General features: G+C 38.9%; 1 non-coding gene across 1 annotated transcript; it reads left to right on the forward strand.

Moving 5' to 3' along the window:
- Positions 1-14,482: 14,482 nt before the first annotated feature.
- LOC131252356 (small nucleolar RNA R71) lies at positions 14,483-14,589 on the forward strand. Its single transcript, XR_009174381.1, has one exon. It is a non-coding gene; the product is annotated as a small nucleolar RNA R71 (small nucleolar RNA).
- The last annotated feature ends 1,369 nt before the right edge of the window (positions 14,590-15,958 follow it).

The raw sequence follows: 15,958 nt of genomic DNA on the forward strand, positions 1-15,958 counted from the left end.
GACCGTTTGATCGGCCGCTTGGTTTGCTTTTAAATTCCTCTCAACTGCTCCTTGTCTTGTCATCTAGCAGTCATGATTCCATGAAAAGTACTTCAAGCATCCTTGAAGATTTTTAGTTTGCAATATCTTTTTCTTACTATAACATGTATCCTTTCCAATTGTGTTTCTAAGAACAGTTAAGAATACAGTACAATACGGTGGACCCTAAAAAGGTTTCAACAGTGGCTTAGTATTTACACCATTTCTGATGGGTTGATCTACTTGATCTTGGGATGTGCTTTAGTTTTGGGTTCATGCCTTAAAATGAGCTATAAAAAATAGATGATGGTCATGGATGGATATAAAACACATGGAATATGCTGTATGTGTTAAGCTCCACGGCTCCCAACACATCAATACACCACAGTGGGGGTAGTGTTGGTAACACCACCTAGTCCACATCCTATTTATTGTTATTTAATTTGGACTCATGGCCACACGTGTAAGGACAAACCTAATTTAGGTTAAGTGTGTGTGGTTAGATTAAGTGTAGAGCATGTTATAGTGGTGTTCGAATTTAATTACACTACACTTGTTACCTTAGGCGTCAAACTAGCCGGATTAAGATCAAATCTAGGAAGATTGGTATAATTGTGCAGCCACCGATTGTCATAGTAATCAAGCGATTTTAGAAGAGAATGGTTAGTCCTTCTTAATATGATCTTTAAAAAAAAAAAAAAAAACCTCTAAGACAATAACTTTTCTTTTAATAATGATTGTTTAGATCATGTTTCTCAATAAAGCAATAAAAAAAAGATTAAAAAAAAAAAGTTGGGTTGCTAATTTATTGATTAATGTCAGAGCAATACAATTGGAAAAAAGAGAGAAAATAAGTTTTTAAAAAATACCTACAAAAGTCTATATGCTAGTAAAATGACAAAAAACTAGATAGTCGTGAGATGGTTATGGTGTGAGGTCTGTTAAGGGTCAAATATTGCATATTAGACCCCAGTTACTACCTAGATTTACGAACATGATACTGTTTAATGCCCTATTTTAATCGTGTTTGTGATGTAGGGTGTATTTAGGAGCCTGGACTGAAAAAGGATATTAAAAACAAGAATTTAACGCTTAGGCATCACCAAGGCAATGAACGGGACTCTATGGGACCAAGAGCAAAGGATTTACATGCCAGAGATTCGGGAAAATCGAGAAACTGAAGTTCAAGTGGCCTGAAAGTCATCCAGAATGCAAGATCGCAAGGTTCTCATCATCCGTTCAGCCTGAAAATTTATATCTGGCCTGAAGACTATAAATTAATCATACATATCAAATTTCAGGCATTGGATCCTAATGTAAGTGGCCCAACGGATAGATCAGCCCTTAAAACTCTTATCTGGGGCCCACCTGATCTCTGGATATGCTTCAATTTTGGTTTTAACCCCTTCTAATTGATTAAAAAAATGAATAGACGGAGAAGATTTAGCATATGCATATCGATGGACCCTACATTTACTTGTGCATGTGCACAACACCTGTGCACTGGACGTATGGTCGGGTCAAACCGACTTTGACCTGAACCACATCTACAATGGAAAGTTTTCTCCTTCCCATTTTAGCAGCCGCGCGCAAACAACTGATCCTGTCTATTTATTTGAAGTTGTGGGCCCACCTAGATCATTCATGCAGTAGATCCACACCGTCCATCGGAAGCTACAAGATCTTCGACCATAACCTGGTCAAATGTAATCGAATTAGGAAGCGTCTCTGCAATCGAATCTCCACGGTGAGATAAACCGATGGGCCACACTAAAAAAAAACCGCTTCCTAGGCCAAATCTATACGCCGGATTTAGTAGATGGAGCAGATTCCTCACAGACTGGTGATCGTGGGCCCCATCAATCACGCAAGGAGATTGCTCGTAGCAATTACGGAAGGCAGAGAAGTCGGTGTGGAAACAGGGTCTCGTGCGAAGAGTTGCATGATCAAAGCTCAGATCAACACCATGATCTAAACTATCCGGATGATAGGGAAGGGGATTTCGGCTATCTCTATGTTGGCAAATTGGATTGAAAGTGCTCCAGTGGACAACAATCATTGTCCTAGCTGGACTGCGCGAAGGTGTTACGGTTTTCACTGGCTGCGTGGGCTTTACGCACTCCGCCGACTCTAGCAAGGTCAGTTCTCCACCAAAAGCTCTCCATCGCCCTCTCCTGCTATAAATGAAAGAGAAGAAAGAGAGAGGCATCCAAGTGAGGACGTTGCAAGAGAGAGAGAGAGAGAGAAACAAAAGCTAGTTAGAATTTTTTTTTTTTTTTACTATTTATTAATGTGTATGAGAGATTAGCCTAATCATGTCAGGCTAAACCTCTTGGCTAGGGCTAAGAGGTGAAGCTTGTGGCGTGATGGGAGATCTCGACGATTAGATTCATATGATGAACTAATGTTTTATTCTAGTTTGATTAAGGAATACCTTTAGTTTCTAATGGTTTGTTGTAACTTCCATTACAATAGATATGCAATGGCTTTGAGTATTTCCTTTTCCTTTTATGATTATGAAGGCAAGAAGCCTTGTTGTTCACCATCGCCCCTTGGACATGGTCGGATGATGGAATCCCTCCTAACATTCATACATCTTCCTGATTGGTTGAGGATTAGTTTAATTCTGCTGTTTCCTTTGTCTCATGGGTTTTGTGATGGAATCAACTCTAATTCTCATTCACTTTCATCTCTTTGAAGACTAGATCAAAAGAAGTTTAGATTGTGCTTTAGTGATATATCTTCCAATTGGATGAAGATGGGACTTGAAGTCTAGTTGAGTTTATGAATCAAGTGTAGACATCCCTGATCTCTACAAGTGGATCATCTGAATCCCTAGTTTTCTACCTCTGAATTCTACATATTTTAGTTTCCTATTTCACCATTATACCCTCATATTCACTTGATTTAGATTTCATTTTATTCTAGTTCTAGTTCTGGTTATTTTCAGATTACGTATAAGTTTCAGTCCTTGTGGATTCGACCTCGGTCTTACCGAGTTTATTACTGCATCACAACCCTATACTTGGGGTGTGAACAAGTTTTTGGCGCCATTACCGGGGATTGAAGGTTACGTTTTCTGAAATTAATTAGTTTTGGGATTAGTTTAAGATTAGGATTTTTCTAACCTTAGATTTTAGGTTTAGGTTTTCCTGATTTTTAGAAACTAACCTATTTTTCTTGTTTTGTAAGATTCTGACATATACTTTCTAAATTGGTAATTTCTTTCTGATTTTCTAGTTCTTATAACTTTCTATTTCTAGATTTTATTTATTTATTTATTTATTTATTTTACTTTCTAATTTGGGTTTAGAGCTTTCATAATTTATTTCTAGAAACTTTCTATTTTCCTTTTTAGAAAATTTTCTTTTAGAAACTAGTTTACTTTGTAGTTTAAGTTTTAGGAAATTTCTATTCTTAGATTTTCTATTTTTAGAAACTAACTTGTTTTAGTTTATTTTGCAAGTTTTTAACTTAGGGACTTCAATTTGGTAACCTCTTTCCTACCCTCTCATTCTTTCTAGATTTTTATTTCCTTTCTTTCTTTTAGATTTAGGTTTAGAATCTGAATTGAGGGCTTGAGTGTTTCATGCCCAAGTGGGCTCGTGACAACACTCGACATCTCTTGACTAAAGGAGGATTAGTTGAGGAGTTGACTATCCATCGCAGGACTAGACACCACTCGAAATTCCCTGAGTTAATTGAAGTGATGACTGAAAACCAACCTCTTCTACCCCAACCTAGGGTGGAGGACATCCAGAATGAGAATGAGGTGCATCAAGCACCCCCGCCTCGTACTCTACGAGATTATTTACAACCGGCAGGGGTGAGTACGCCCTCATGCATGGTTTTTCCAGAGAATATGGGACATACGGATATCAAGCCAAGGGTAATCAAACTCCTTCCTAAATTTCATGGGCTTGAATTAGAAAATTCATATTTACATTTGAAAGAGTTTGATGTGATCATAGCCACTTTATATTTTCCAAACGTGTCTGAGGACACAGTCAGGCTGAAACTCTTTCCCTTTTCCTTGAAAGAGAAAGCTAAGACATGGTTGCATTCACTACGTCCTAAATCTATTGGCACATGGAATGATATGCAAAGGGAGTTCATAAAAAAATTCTTTCTACATCATAAAACGAACACCCTTAGAAAATCAATCATGAACTTTGCCCAAAAGGAGGATGAAACATTCTTCCAATGTTGGGAAAGGTTCGGGCATCTTGTCAGTTCATGCCCATAACACAGTTTTGAAACGTGACGCATTACAGACTTTTTCTATGATGGATTAACTTCTTCCATGCGCCAATTGGTTGAGACAATGTGTAATGGGGAATTCATGAATAAAAATGTCGATGATGTGTGGGACTACTTGGATAGACTTGCTGAAAACGCACAATCATGGGACACATACCCAAAATCAAGTACCACTTCTAGGCCCACTCAATCAAAGGAAAAAGGGTGGAGTATACCTTCTGAAAGAGGATGATGATATCAATGTTAAAGTGGCTAATCTCATAAGAAAATTTGAGGCCCTGGAATCAAGAGAAACCTTAAGAGGATCCGGTTTAAAAACATATTCGAGAACAAGAGCTACTAAATCAGAATTCGACACAAGCGTTCTATAATATTCATACAGTATTAGGAATGCTTGCGTCGTCTACTCAAAGGATAGAGTCACAATTAACAAGTGGAGGAAAGGGGATGCTTCCTGCTCAACCTCTCCCCAATCCCAAACCGCAATATGAAATAAGTGACCCTAGCTCTTCAAATCAGATGGAACAAGCTAAATCTATCACCACTCTTAGGAGTGCAAAGATTATTGACAAAACTATTTCGGCTAGGGCTGAAAAGCCTAAGGACCCGAAAGTGGACAAAGAAGATGAATCTAACCATGTCCCACCAGAGGTAGAACCGAAACCTCAAGAGAAGCCGGTTGCTCCATTTCTCCAATGGTTGGTTGCACCAAAATCTCTCTCGAACTCTCAGGATATTTTAGAAGTGTTGAAATAAGTAAAGGTCAACATTCCTCTACTTGCTGCCGTAAAACAAATACCTTCGTATGCCAAATTTTTGAAAGACTTATGTACGACCAAAAGACAACATAATATTCTAAAGAAAATCTACTTGACTGAGAAAGTAAGTGCCATCTTAAAGCAAGATATGTTGTAGAAATTCAAAGATCCAGGTAGCCCAACCATATCATGTGTAATCGAGGACTATTAAATTGAGCATGCACTTCTTGACTTAGGAGCGAGCGTTAATCTAATTCCCTACTCGGTATACAAACAGTTAGGTTTGGGTGAATTAAAACCCATCCTAACCACACTACAACTTGCTGATCACTCTGTTCATGTACCAAGAGGGATAATTGAGGATGTGTTGGTCTAGGTCGATAGATTTTACTACCTTTTAGATTTTATCATCCTGGATCTCGAACCCATCAGTAACATGAGCACTCAGATTCCTGTCATTCTTGGTCACCCATTCCTTGCCACTTCAAACACAATTATCAATTGCAGGAATGGTGTCATGACTATGTCTTTCGGGAATATGACATTGGAGTCAAACATATTTTTCAATATAGGAAGGCGGTTAGAGGATGATGACGATTTTCATGATATTAACATGATTGACACTTTCGTGGATGATAGGACACCTTTGATTTTATCCTCTGACCCTCTAGAGATGTGCCTGGCCCACTCCTATAATTTTGATGATGATATGATTAGGGAGACATGCGTCATGCTTGATATTGCGCCAGTACTTGAAGTTAACCGGTGGAAGCCACAATTTGAAGAGTTGCCCTAAACTGATGTAGTGCCTCTACCGTTTAACCTCAAGCCACCGAAGTTTAACCTAAAACCTTTGCCCTCTAATTTGAAATATGCACATTTAGGTCAAGATGAGACATAGCCGATGGTGATTTCTGTCCACCTTGAGAAAGAACAAGAGAGTATGCTCATATCTACTCTCATTGAGCATAATAGAGTCCTTGGATGGACGATTACAGACCTCAAGGGAATTGGCCCCTTGATTTGTACTCAGCGCATTTATCTTGAGGATAATGCGAAGACCGCTCGGCAATCACAACATAGAGTAAATCCAAACATGAAGGAAGTGGCTAAGGCAGAGGTTCTTAAATTATTGGATGTGGGTATCATATACCTTATATCGGTTAGTCAATGAGTGAGTCCAACTCACGTGGTTCCTAAGAAGTCCAGGATCACCATCGTAGCCAATGCCAATAATGAACTCGTGCTAACTAGAGTTACTACTGGTTGGAGAATGTGCATTGACTATAGGAAGTTGAATACCGTCACGAGGAATGACCACTTTCCTTTATCCTTCATTGATCAGATCTTAGAAAAGTTAGCTAGTCATTCCTATTACTGTTTCCTTGATGGGTATTCGGGCTACAATCAGATAGAGGTAACCCTTGAAGATCAGGAAAAGACTAGGTTTACATATCCCTACGACACCTTTACTTATCGAAGGATGCCGTTTGAACTATGTAATGCCCTGGCCACCAGCGATGTATGATGAGTATCTTTTCTAACATGATGGGACTATATTTAGAGGTCTTTATGGACGATTTCCCTATCTTTAGTCCATCTTTCAGCAAATGCTTAGAAAGTCTTAAATATGTGCTGAAAAGATGTGAAGAAAAGAACTTGGTACTTAATTGGGTGAAGTGCTATTTCATGGTTCATAAGGGAATTGTCCTTGGACATATCATCTCCTCCAAAGGAATCAAGGTGGATAAGGCAAAAAAATGATCTTATCTCTAACCTACCTCCACCCAAGAACATACGGGACGCGCGATCCTTCTTAGAACATGCCAGGTTTTACAGAATATTCATAAAGGACTTTAGCCTCTGTTCACTCCCCAAGTATAGGGTTGTGATGTAGTAATAAACTCGGTGAGACCGAGGTCGAATCCCAAGGGACTGAAACCTGTACGTAATCTGAAATTAAATAGAACTAGAACTAGAATGAGGTGAAATCTAAATCGATTATAAATTGAGGAATAATGATAAAATAGTTATCTAAAACTTAAAGAATTCAGGGAAAGGAAACTAGGGATTCAGAGGATCCACTTGTAGAGATCAGGGAGATCTTATACCTGCGTCAAGAACTCAACTGGACTTAAAGTCCCATTTTCATCCAGTTGAAGAATATAACCATGGAAATCAAGACTGAACTTCCTTTGATATAGTTTTTAAGAGATGAAAGGTATATGAATTAGAATGGATTCCATCACCAAACCATTCCCAGGAGACAAGTAAACAATAGAATTAAACTAATTAACAATCAATCAACATAATATGAAGGTTAAGAAGGGTACCGTCATCCAACCATGCCCAGGAGACGATGGTGAACAACAGAGCTTCCTAACGTCATAAACATAAAAAGGAAAGGAACATGCTCAAAGCTATCATAGACCCATTGTAATTTTTGTCAAAACAGACCATTAAAAACTAAAAACATTTCCTTAATTAAACCAAAATCAACATTAGTTCAGTATAAATAAAAGGCATAAGCTAAAAGTCTCCCCATCACGCTACAAGTTTCACCTCTTAGCCTTAGCTAAGAGGTTCAGCCACTCATGAACATGATGAGGCTACACCGTAAAAGAAAAGGAAAATAAAAACAGAAAAACAAAAGACACTCCTACTCCCTGTACTCCCTGTCTCTATCTCTCTACCTCCACGTCCAGCCCCAAGCTGAGATGATCCCTAATCTCTCTCTTTTCTTCCCTTTTATAGCTTACTAGGGGTGGTGGAGAGGCCTGGTTGGAGTCGGTTGCAGAAGTCAATGATGTTGTGTGGCTTTTACGCAGCCAGTTACGCAGCCAAGAACGAAAGTCACAGAATCTTTGGAAACTGACTTGCGTCGGCTTGGAAATGTGATGGAAACTGACTTGCGTCGTCCGCTGTCTGGTTTACGCATGGGCTCGGGTTAGCGCTTGCTGACCGAGTGCCTTGATTTGGTGCGGCTCGGGACTGCACCACACGGTGCACTCCCACCTCACATGCGGGGTCCACTCGTGATGCTTGTGAGAAATCCGTACCGTTCATCCATTTTTCACCTCATTTAAGGCGTTGAATCCAAAATTGAAGAGTATTCAGAGATCAGGTGGGCCCCACTTAAGGATTTAATGGGCTGATCTGTCCGTTGGGCCACTTCTACAGGGATCGAAGGGTTGAAATTTGACGTGTACGGTTAATTCATGGTCCTCAGGCCATGTATGAAGTTTCGAGCTAAGAAGATGGTGGGAACCCTGTGATCTTGCATTATGGACCAATTTCGGGCCACTTGAGCTTCAGTTTCTCAATTTTCTCGGATCTCTGGCATGTATATCCATCGATCTCGGTCTCCTAAAGTCCGTCCCTTACCTTTGTGCATTCTGAGCGTTAAATCTATGCTTTTAGCACCCTGTTTCAATCCAAGCTCGTAAATACACCTTGCATCACAAACACAATTAAATTAAGCCGTTAAACAATATCATGTTCGTAAATCCAGGCAATAACTAGGGTTTAATATGCAATATTTGACCCTCAACACAATCCCCAACCAGCATCTTGCTAGTCCCGAGCAAGTATGCGAAAAATAAGTTGAGAATTACATGACAATTTTTTATGAACTCGAGCGGTTTTTTGAAAAACAATCCATATACTAGAACTTTAATGTTCATTAATGTTGGGCATTACTTTCTCCTGGAATCAAGTTCCTGGTAAACTTCATAATCAAATTCAAAATATTAATCCATTAATCAGAAAAAATTCTAAACATTGAGTCTCATGGGTGTATTGTGCAATCTTGGCTTATCATCCTTAAAATTCACTTCTTTATTTCAGGATATCATTGGTAACCAACAAGATAATTCATGATAGCCAAAACTTAAACCAAAACTTACCTCACAGATCATCTTTTCATTTTTTTAGCTTTTGATTTTTCTAGTAAAACTAACGCTAAGAAGGGGAATCAAATCCTCACCTATAGGGAGCAAACCTATGGTGAAGACTGTGCACCCAACTTTTTTTCACATATCATCCATGGGGGATTAAATCTACACCTATAGGGAGCAAACTTATGGTGTAGACCATTCGCCCAATCCTTTCAATTTCTCAGGTTGGTTCCTTTCAAGCTTAGTGATCACCAAGTTAATCCTTTAATATCGAACTGAACCCTTAATGTGCAAGCGAGATATGTTTTGTGAAATCATGACTCAATCAATATTTAAAATCTCTAACCATGGATTAATAATTCGAACTTAATTGTGAAATCTAACAAATAGCTAAATCCAAGAGTCATAAATTTCCTACATTACTTATCTTGTAATGCTAAATCTAAGATGGCCGTCAAAATCACTTCGAATTCATACGAAATTCTAGAAAAATTTAAAAATTTTCACAATTTTCGCGCTTAAGACCAAGAAAACACTGATTAGGAGACCTAATCGCCCACCCCCAACCTAAAATCTACATTGTCCTCAATGTAAAAGATATGCTCGCAATGTACATGAGACAATGAAAGTAAATGAGAAGTGATGGGAAGATTGTACTTGGACGAGGGATTCAAGAAGCTTTTACACAAAGATCTCCACATGAAAGCAAGTCAGCACAAGAGAGAAACCAACAAAAGAAAACTATCCTAAAACAATGTAGAACGCAAATTAACCTAGAACAACATAAAGCAAACTACCCTAGTCCTATGAAAATAGGAAACCTACCTATACCTTCATCAGACTTGGAGGTCAATCCTGATAAATAGGATCAGTCAGAGGTATGGACATGTCCTATGAATCAAATTTCTCGACAAATGGCTTTAAGCGATGTCCATTTACTTTAAACTCCTTGCCATTGTCAGGATCTCTTATCTTAACAGCCTCATGAGGATACGCAGTGACCACAATGTAAGGGCCAGTCCAACGAGATCGAAGCTTACCTAGAAAGAGATGAAATCGAGAATTATACAAAAGGACTTTCTGACCAGGTGTGAATGATTTCTGTAGAATACGTTGTTCATGAAACGCCTTCATTCTGTCCTTGTAAATTCTTGAGTTTTCATATGCATTATTTCGGATTTCTTCGAGTTCATTCAACTGAAGTTTGCGTAGTAAGCCAGCGTTATCCAGATTGAAATTCAATTTTTTGATTACCCAGTAGGCTCTATGTTCCAACTCCACAGGCAAGTGGCATGCCTTCCCATAGACAAGTCTAAAGGGAGACATTTCAATAGGGATTTTAAATGCAGTACGGTAAGCCCATAAGGCATCGGTCAATCGGATTAACCAATCCTTACGGTCAAGGTTAACCGTTTTCTCCAAAATGTGTTTGATCTCCCTATTGAGAATCTCAACTTGTCCACTTGTCTATGGGTGATATGGGGTGCTCACCTTATGAGAGATATCGTATTTCTTCATTAAACTCTCGAATGGCCTATTACAAAAGTGTGAGCCTCCATCACTAATAATAGCTCGAGGCATTCCGAATCGGGAAAGGATGTTCTCTTTTAGGAATTTAATGACCGTGCGATGGTCATTATTCCGACACGGAATCGCTTCAACCCATTTAGTGACATAGTCTACAGTGAGCAAAATATATAGATTTTCAAAAGATTGGAGGAATGGTCCCATGAAATCAACGCCCCAGCAATCAAATGCCTCGATGATAAGAATGGGATTCAAGGGCATCATATTTCGACGGGACAACGCTCTCAATTTCTGACAACGCTCACAAGCTTTGCAAAACACATGAGTGTCCCTGAACATAGTGGGCCAGTAAAAGCCACACTGCAAAATCTTGGTTGTGGTCTTTTTGGCAGAAAAGTGACCACCACAGGCCTGTGAATGACAGAAAGAGAAGACACTCTGATGCTCAACGCCTGGCACACATCTCCTTAAGATTTGGTCTGGGCAATATTTAAATAAATATGGATCATCCTAGAAAAAGTTGCGGACCTCGGTGAAAAATTTCTTCCTATCTTGCGCAGTCTAATGTGTCAGTATGGAACCTGTAGCAAGATAATTATCAATATCAGTGAACTAAGGTGAATGGGAGACTCTGAACAATTGTTCATCAAGGAACATATCATTGATATGTGTCGTTTCAAGAGAATCAGAGGGATTAAGGTGAGAAAGATGGTCAGCCACTACGTTCTCTACTCCCTTTTTATTTTTTATTTCTAGGTCAAATTTCTGGAGTAGGAGGATCCATCATATTAGGCGGGGCTTAGCATCATTCTTAGATAGAAGATACTTGAGCGCTGCGTGATCAGTGTAAATAATGATCTTGGATCCAATCAAGTAGGACCGAAATTTGTCCAAAGCGAACACTATGGCCAAGAGTTCCTTTTCCTTAGTCGAGTAGTTCACTTGGGCAGGATTTAAAGTCTTACTCGCATAATGAATAACTTAGGGTTTCTTATCTTTTTGCTGGCCTAGAACCGCCCCAAGAGCATAATCAAACATGTCGCACATAAGTTCAAAAGGAATGCCCTAGTCAAGTGGTTGTATGATGGGTGCACTAGTCAACATGCCCTTAAGCTTAGTGAAAGCTTCCTGACATGTCTCAGTCCACTCGTATAGTGCATCCTTTTGAAGTAGATTACATAAAGGACGAGAGAGGAGACTAAAGTCCTTTATGAATCACCTGTAAAATTCTACGTGTCCTAAGAAGGATCGCACGTCTCTAATGTTCTTGGGTAGAGGTAGGTTAGAGATAAGATCAATTTTTGCCTTATCCACCTCGATTCCTTTGGACGAGATAATATGTCCAAGGACAATTCCCTTATGAACCATGAAATGACACTTCTCCCAATTAAGTACCAAGTTCTTTTCTTCACATCTTTTCAGCACGCATTTAAGACTCTCTAAGCACTCACTGAAAGATGAACCAAAAATAGAGAAATCATCCATGAAGACCTCTAGATATTTCCCCACCATGTCAGAAAAGATACTCATCATACATCGCTAAAAGGTGGCAGGGGCATTACATAATCCGAATGGCATCCTTCTGTAGGCAAAGGTGCCGTAAGGACATGTAAATGTGGTCTTTTCCTAGTCCTCAGGGGCGATTTCAATCTGAGTATAGATCGAATACCCATCAAGGAAACAGTAATAAGAATGACCAGCTAGCCTTTCTAAGATTTGATCAATGAAGGGCAAAGGAAAGTGGTCCTTCCTCATGACGGTATTCAGCTTCCTGTAGTCAATGCATATTCTCCAACCAGTAGTAACTCTAGTTAGCACGAGTTCATTATTGGCATTAGCTACGATGGTGATCTCGGACTTCTTAGGAACCACCTGAGTTGACTCACCCATTGACTATCGGATATGGGGTATATGATACCTACATCTAATAGTTTAAGAACCTCGGCCTTAACCACTTCCCTCATGTTTGGATTTAGTCTACATTGTGATTGCCGAGCGGTCTTCGCATTATCCTTAAGATATATGCGGTGAGTACAAATCAAGGGGTCGATTCCCTTGAGGTCCGCTATCGTCCATCCAAGGGCTCCCTTATACTCAACGAGAGTAGATATGAGCATACTCTCTGTTCTTTCTTCAGGTGGGCAGAGATCATCACCGGGTATGTCTCATCTTGACCTAAATAGACATATTTCAAATCAGAGGGTAAAGTTTTTAGGTCAAGCTTTAGCGGCTTGAGGTTAGACGGTAGAGGCACTACATCAGTTTGGGGAAACTCTTCAAATTGTGGCCTCAACCGGTTAACTTTAAGTACCAATGCAATATCAAGCAAGACACACGTCTCCCTAATCATGTCATCATCAAAATCATGGGAGTGGGCTAGGCACGTCTCTAGAGGGTTAGAGGATAAGGTCAGAGGTGTCGTATCTTCCACTAAAGAGTCAATCATGTTAATGTCATGGAAATCGTCATCATCCTCTAAGTTTCTGCCATTATTGAAAAAGATGTTTGACTCCAATGTCATATCCCAAAGGACATAGTCATGACACCATTCCTGCAATTGATAATTACGTTTGAAGTGGCAAGGAATGGGCGACTAAGAATGATGGGAATCTGAGTGCTCATGTTATTGATGGGTTCGGTGTTCAGGATGATAAAATCTACAGGGTAGTAAAATCTATCAAATTCGACTAACACATCCTCAATTATCCCTCTTGGTACACGAACAGAGCGATCAGTAAGTGCAGTGTGGTTAGGGTGGGTTTTAATTCACCCAAACCTAACTATTTGTATACCGAGTAGGGAATCAGATTGACGCTCGCTCCTAAGTCAAGAAGTGCATGATCAATTCGATGGTCCCTGATTACACATGATATGGTTGGGTTACCAAGATCTTTGAATTTCTGTGGCATGTCTTGCTTTAGGATGATACTTACTTTCTCTGTCAAGAAGATCTTCTTTGGAATACTCTGTCGTCGTTTGGTCGTGCATAAGTCTTTCAGGAATTTAGCATATGAAGGTATCTGTTTTACGACATTAAGTAGATGAATATTGACTTTCACTTGTTTCAACACCTCTAGGATATCCTGAGAGTTAGAGAGAGGTTTTGGTGCAACCAACCATTGGGGAAATGGAGCAACTAGCTTTTCTATAAGTTCCAGTTCTAATTTTTATGGGGCCTCACTAGATCCATCATTGTTGTCCTCTTCTGGTTATTGAGGCTTTTTGGGCCTAAACGAAAGGGTTTTATCAATGATCTTCCCACTCCTAAGAGTGGTGATGGATTTAGCGTGCTCCATTTGATTTGAAGAGCTGGGATTACTTATCTCGTATTGCGGTTTAAGATTGGGGATCGGTTGTGCAGGAAGCATCCCCTTTTCTATAACCGTCATACGTGAATCCATCTTTTGCATAAAATCTCGCATTGCCTGGGTCAGCTCTTGCATGGAATTTTGAACCGATTCTTCTTGAGGTTTCCCCTGATTTGGATTTTGATTGAAGAAACTTTGAGGGGTAGTAGTTTGTCCATTTCTCCAACTAAAGTTTAGATGGTTTTTTCAACCAGGATTGTACATATTAGAGGTCGGTCCATTGAAAGGTCTTTGATAAGTATTTACGACATTGGATTGTTCATTCAACACTTCTTAAAAGGTGGGTATTGTAGGACAATTTTCAATTGTATGAATGTTGCAATCATAGATGCCGCAAATACTTTCATTAACCTTATCCTTCTTTCCTTCTATGGCCTTAAATTTCCTTATGAGTGTAGTCACTTTATACTTGAGATCATCCTCTTCTTTTAAGAAATACAATCCACCTTTCTTCTTAGATTGAGTCGGCCTAGACGTGGTATTCGATTTTGGATAATAATCCCATGATTGTGTTTTTTCAGCAAAACTATCGAGGTAATCCCATACCTCGTCGACATTTGTATTAATGAATTCTCCATTACACATTGTCTCGACCATTTGGCGCATGGAAGATGTCAGTCCATCGTAGAAAAAATTTGTGATGCGCCACGTTTTAAAGCCGTGTTGTGAGCATGAATGGACCAAATCCTTGAACCTTTCCCAACATTGGTAAAATGTTTCATTCTCCTTTTGGGTGAAGTTCATGATTTCTTTTCTAAGGGTAATCGTTTTATGATGTGGAAAAAATTTCTTTATAAATTCCCTTTGCATATCATTCCATGTGCCAATGGATCTAGGACACAGTGAATGTAACCACGTTTTAGCCTTCTCTTTAAAGGAAAAAGGAAAGAGTTTCAGCCTGACTATGTCCTCAAACATATTTTGAAAATATAAAGTGGCTATGATCTCATCAAACTCTTTCAAATGTAGATATGGTTCTTCAGATTCAAGCCCATGAAACTTAGGAAGGAGTTGGATAACCTCTAGCTTGATGTCCATATGTCCTGTATTTTCAGAAAAAATCATGCATGAGGGCATACTCACCCCCGCTAGTTGTAAATAATCTCATAAAGTACGAGGCGGGGGTGCTTGATGCACCTCATTCTCATCCTAAATGTCCTCCACCCTAGGTTGGGGTAGAAGAGGTTGGTTTTCAGCCATCACTTCAATTAATTTAGGGAATTTTGAGTGGTGTCTAGTCCTGCGATGGATAGTCAACCCCTCAACCAATCCTCATTCAGTTAAGAGACGTCGAGTGTTGTCACGGGCCCACTTGGGCATGAAACACTCGTAGCCCTCAATCAAATTCGAAACATAATCCTAAGAAAGGAAAAGAAAATCTAAAAAGAACGAGAGGGTTGGAAAGAAGTTACCAAATTAGAGTCCCTAAGTTAAAAACTAGCAAAAGAAAACAAAACAAGTCAGTTTCTAAAGAGAATGTCTAAAATTAGAAAATCCTTAAAAAGAAAGAAGTAAACTAGTTTCTAAAAGAAGAAATTCCTAAAAGAAAGTGAAAATTTCTAAAATAAATTAGGAAAGTCCTAAACTAGAAAGTAAGTTACTAAAAGAGATCTGAAAAATAGAAAGTAGAGAAAGAGCTTACCGAATTAGAAATTTCTATCTTAAAAGCCTACAAAATAGGAAAGTTAGTTTCTAAACAAAAAGTCTACAAGTAAAAAATTTCTAAAAATAAATTAGGAAACAAAATTAGATTCTAAAAGAGTTAGAATTAGAAACTTGCTAAAAAAAAGAAAACAAATCCTAATCTAGAAATAGCAAGGAAGAAATTAAGATAGACATTACCAATTTAGAAACCTATCTCAGAATCCTACAAAACGGGAAAAATAAGTTAGTTTCTAAAAATCAGGAAAAAACAAAAAATCTAAGGTTAGAAAAATCCTAATCTTAAACTAATTCCAAAACTAATTAATTTCAAAGAATCGTAACCGTCAATCCCCGGCAACGGTGCCAAAAACTTTTTCACTCCCTAAATATAGGGTTATGATGTAGTAATAAACTCGGTGAGACCGAGGTCGAATCCCAAGGGACTGAAACTTGTACGTAATTTGAAATTAAATAGAACTAGAACTAG

Source organism: Magnolia sinica, chromosome 7, assembly GCF_029962835.1.
Source record: "Magnolia sinica isolate HGM2019 chromosome 7, MsV1, whole genome shotgun sequence".
Taxonomy (NCBI): domain Eukaryota; kingdom Viridiplantae; phylum Streptophyta; class Magnoliopsida; order Magnoliales; family Magnoliaceae; genus Magnolia; species Magnolia sinica.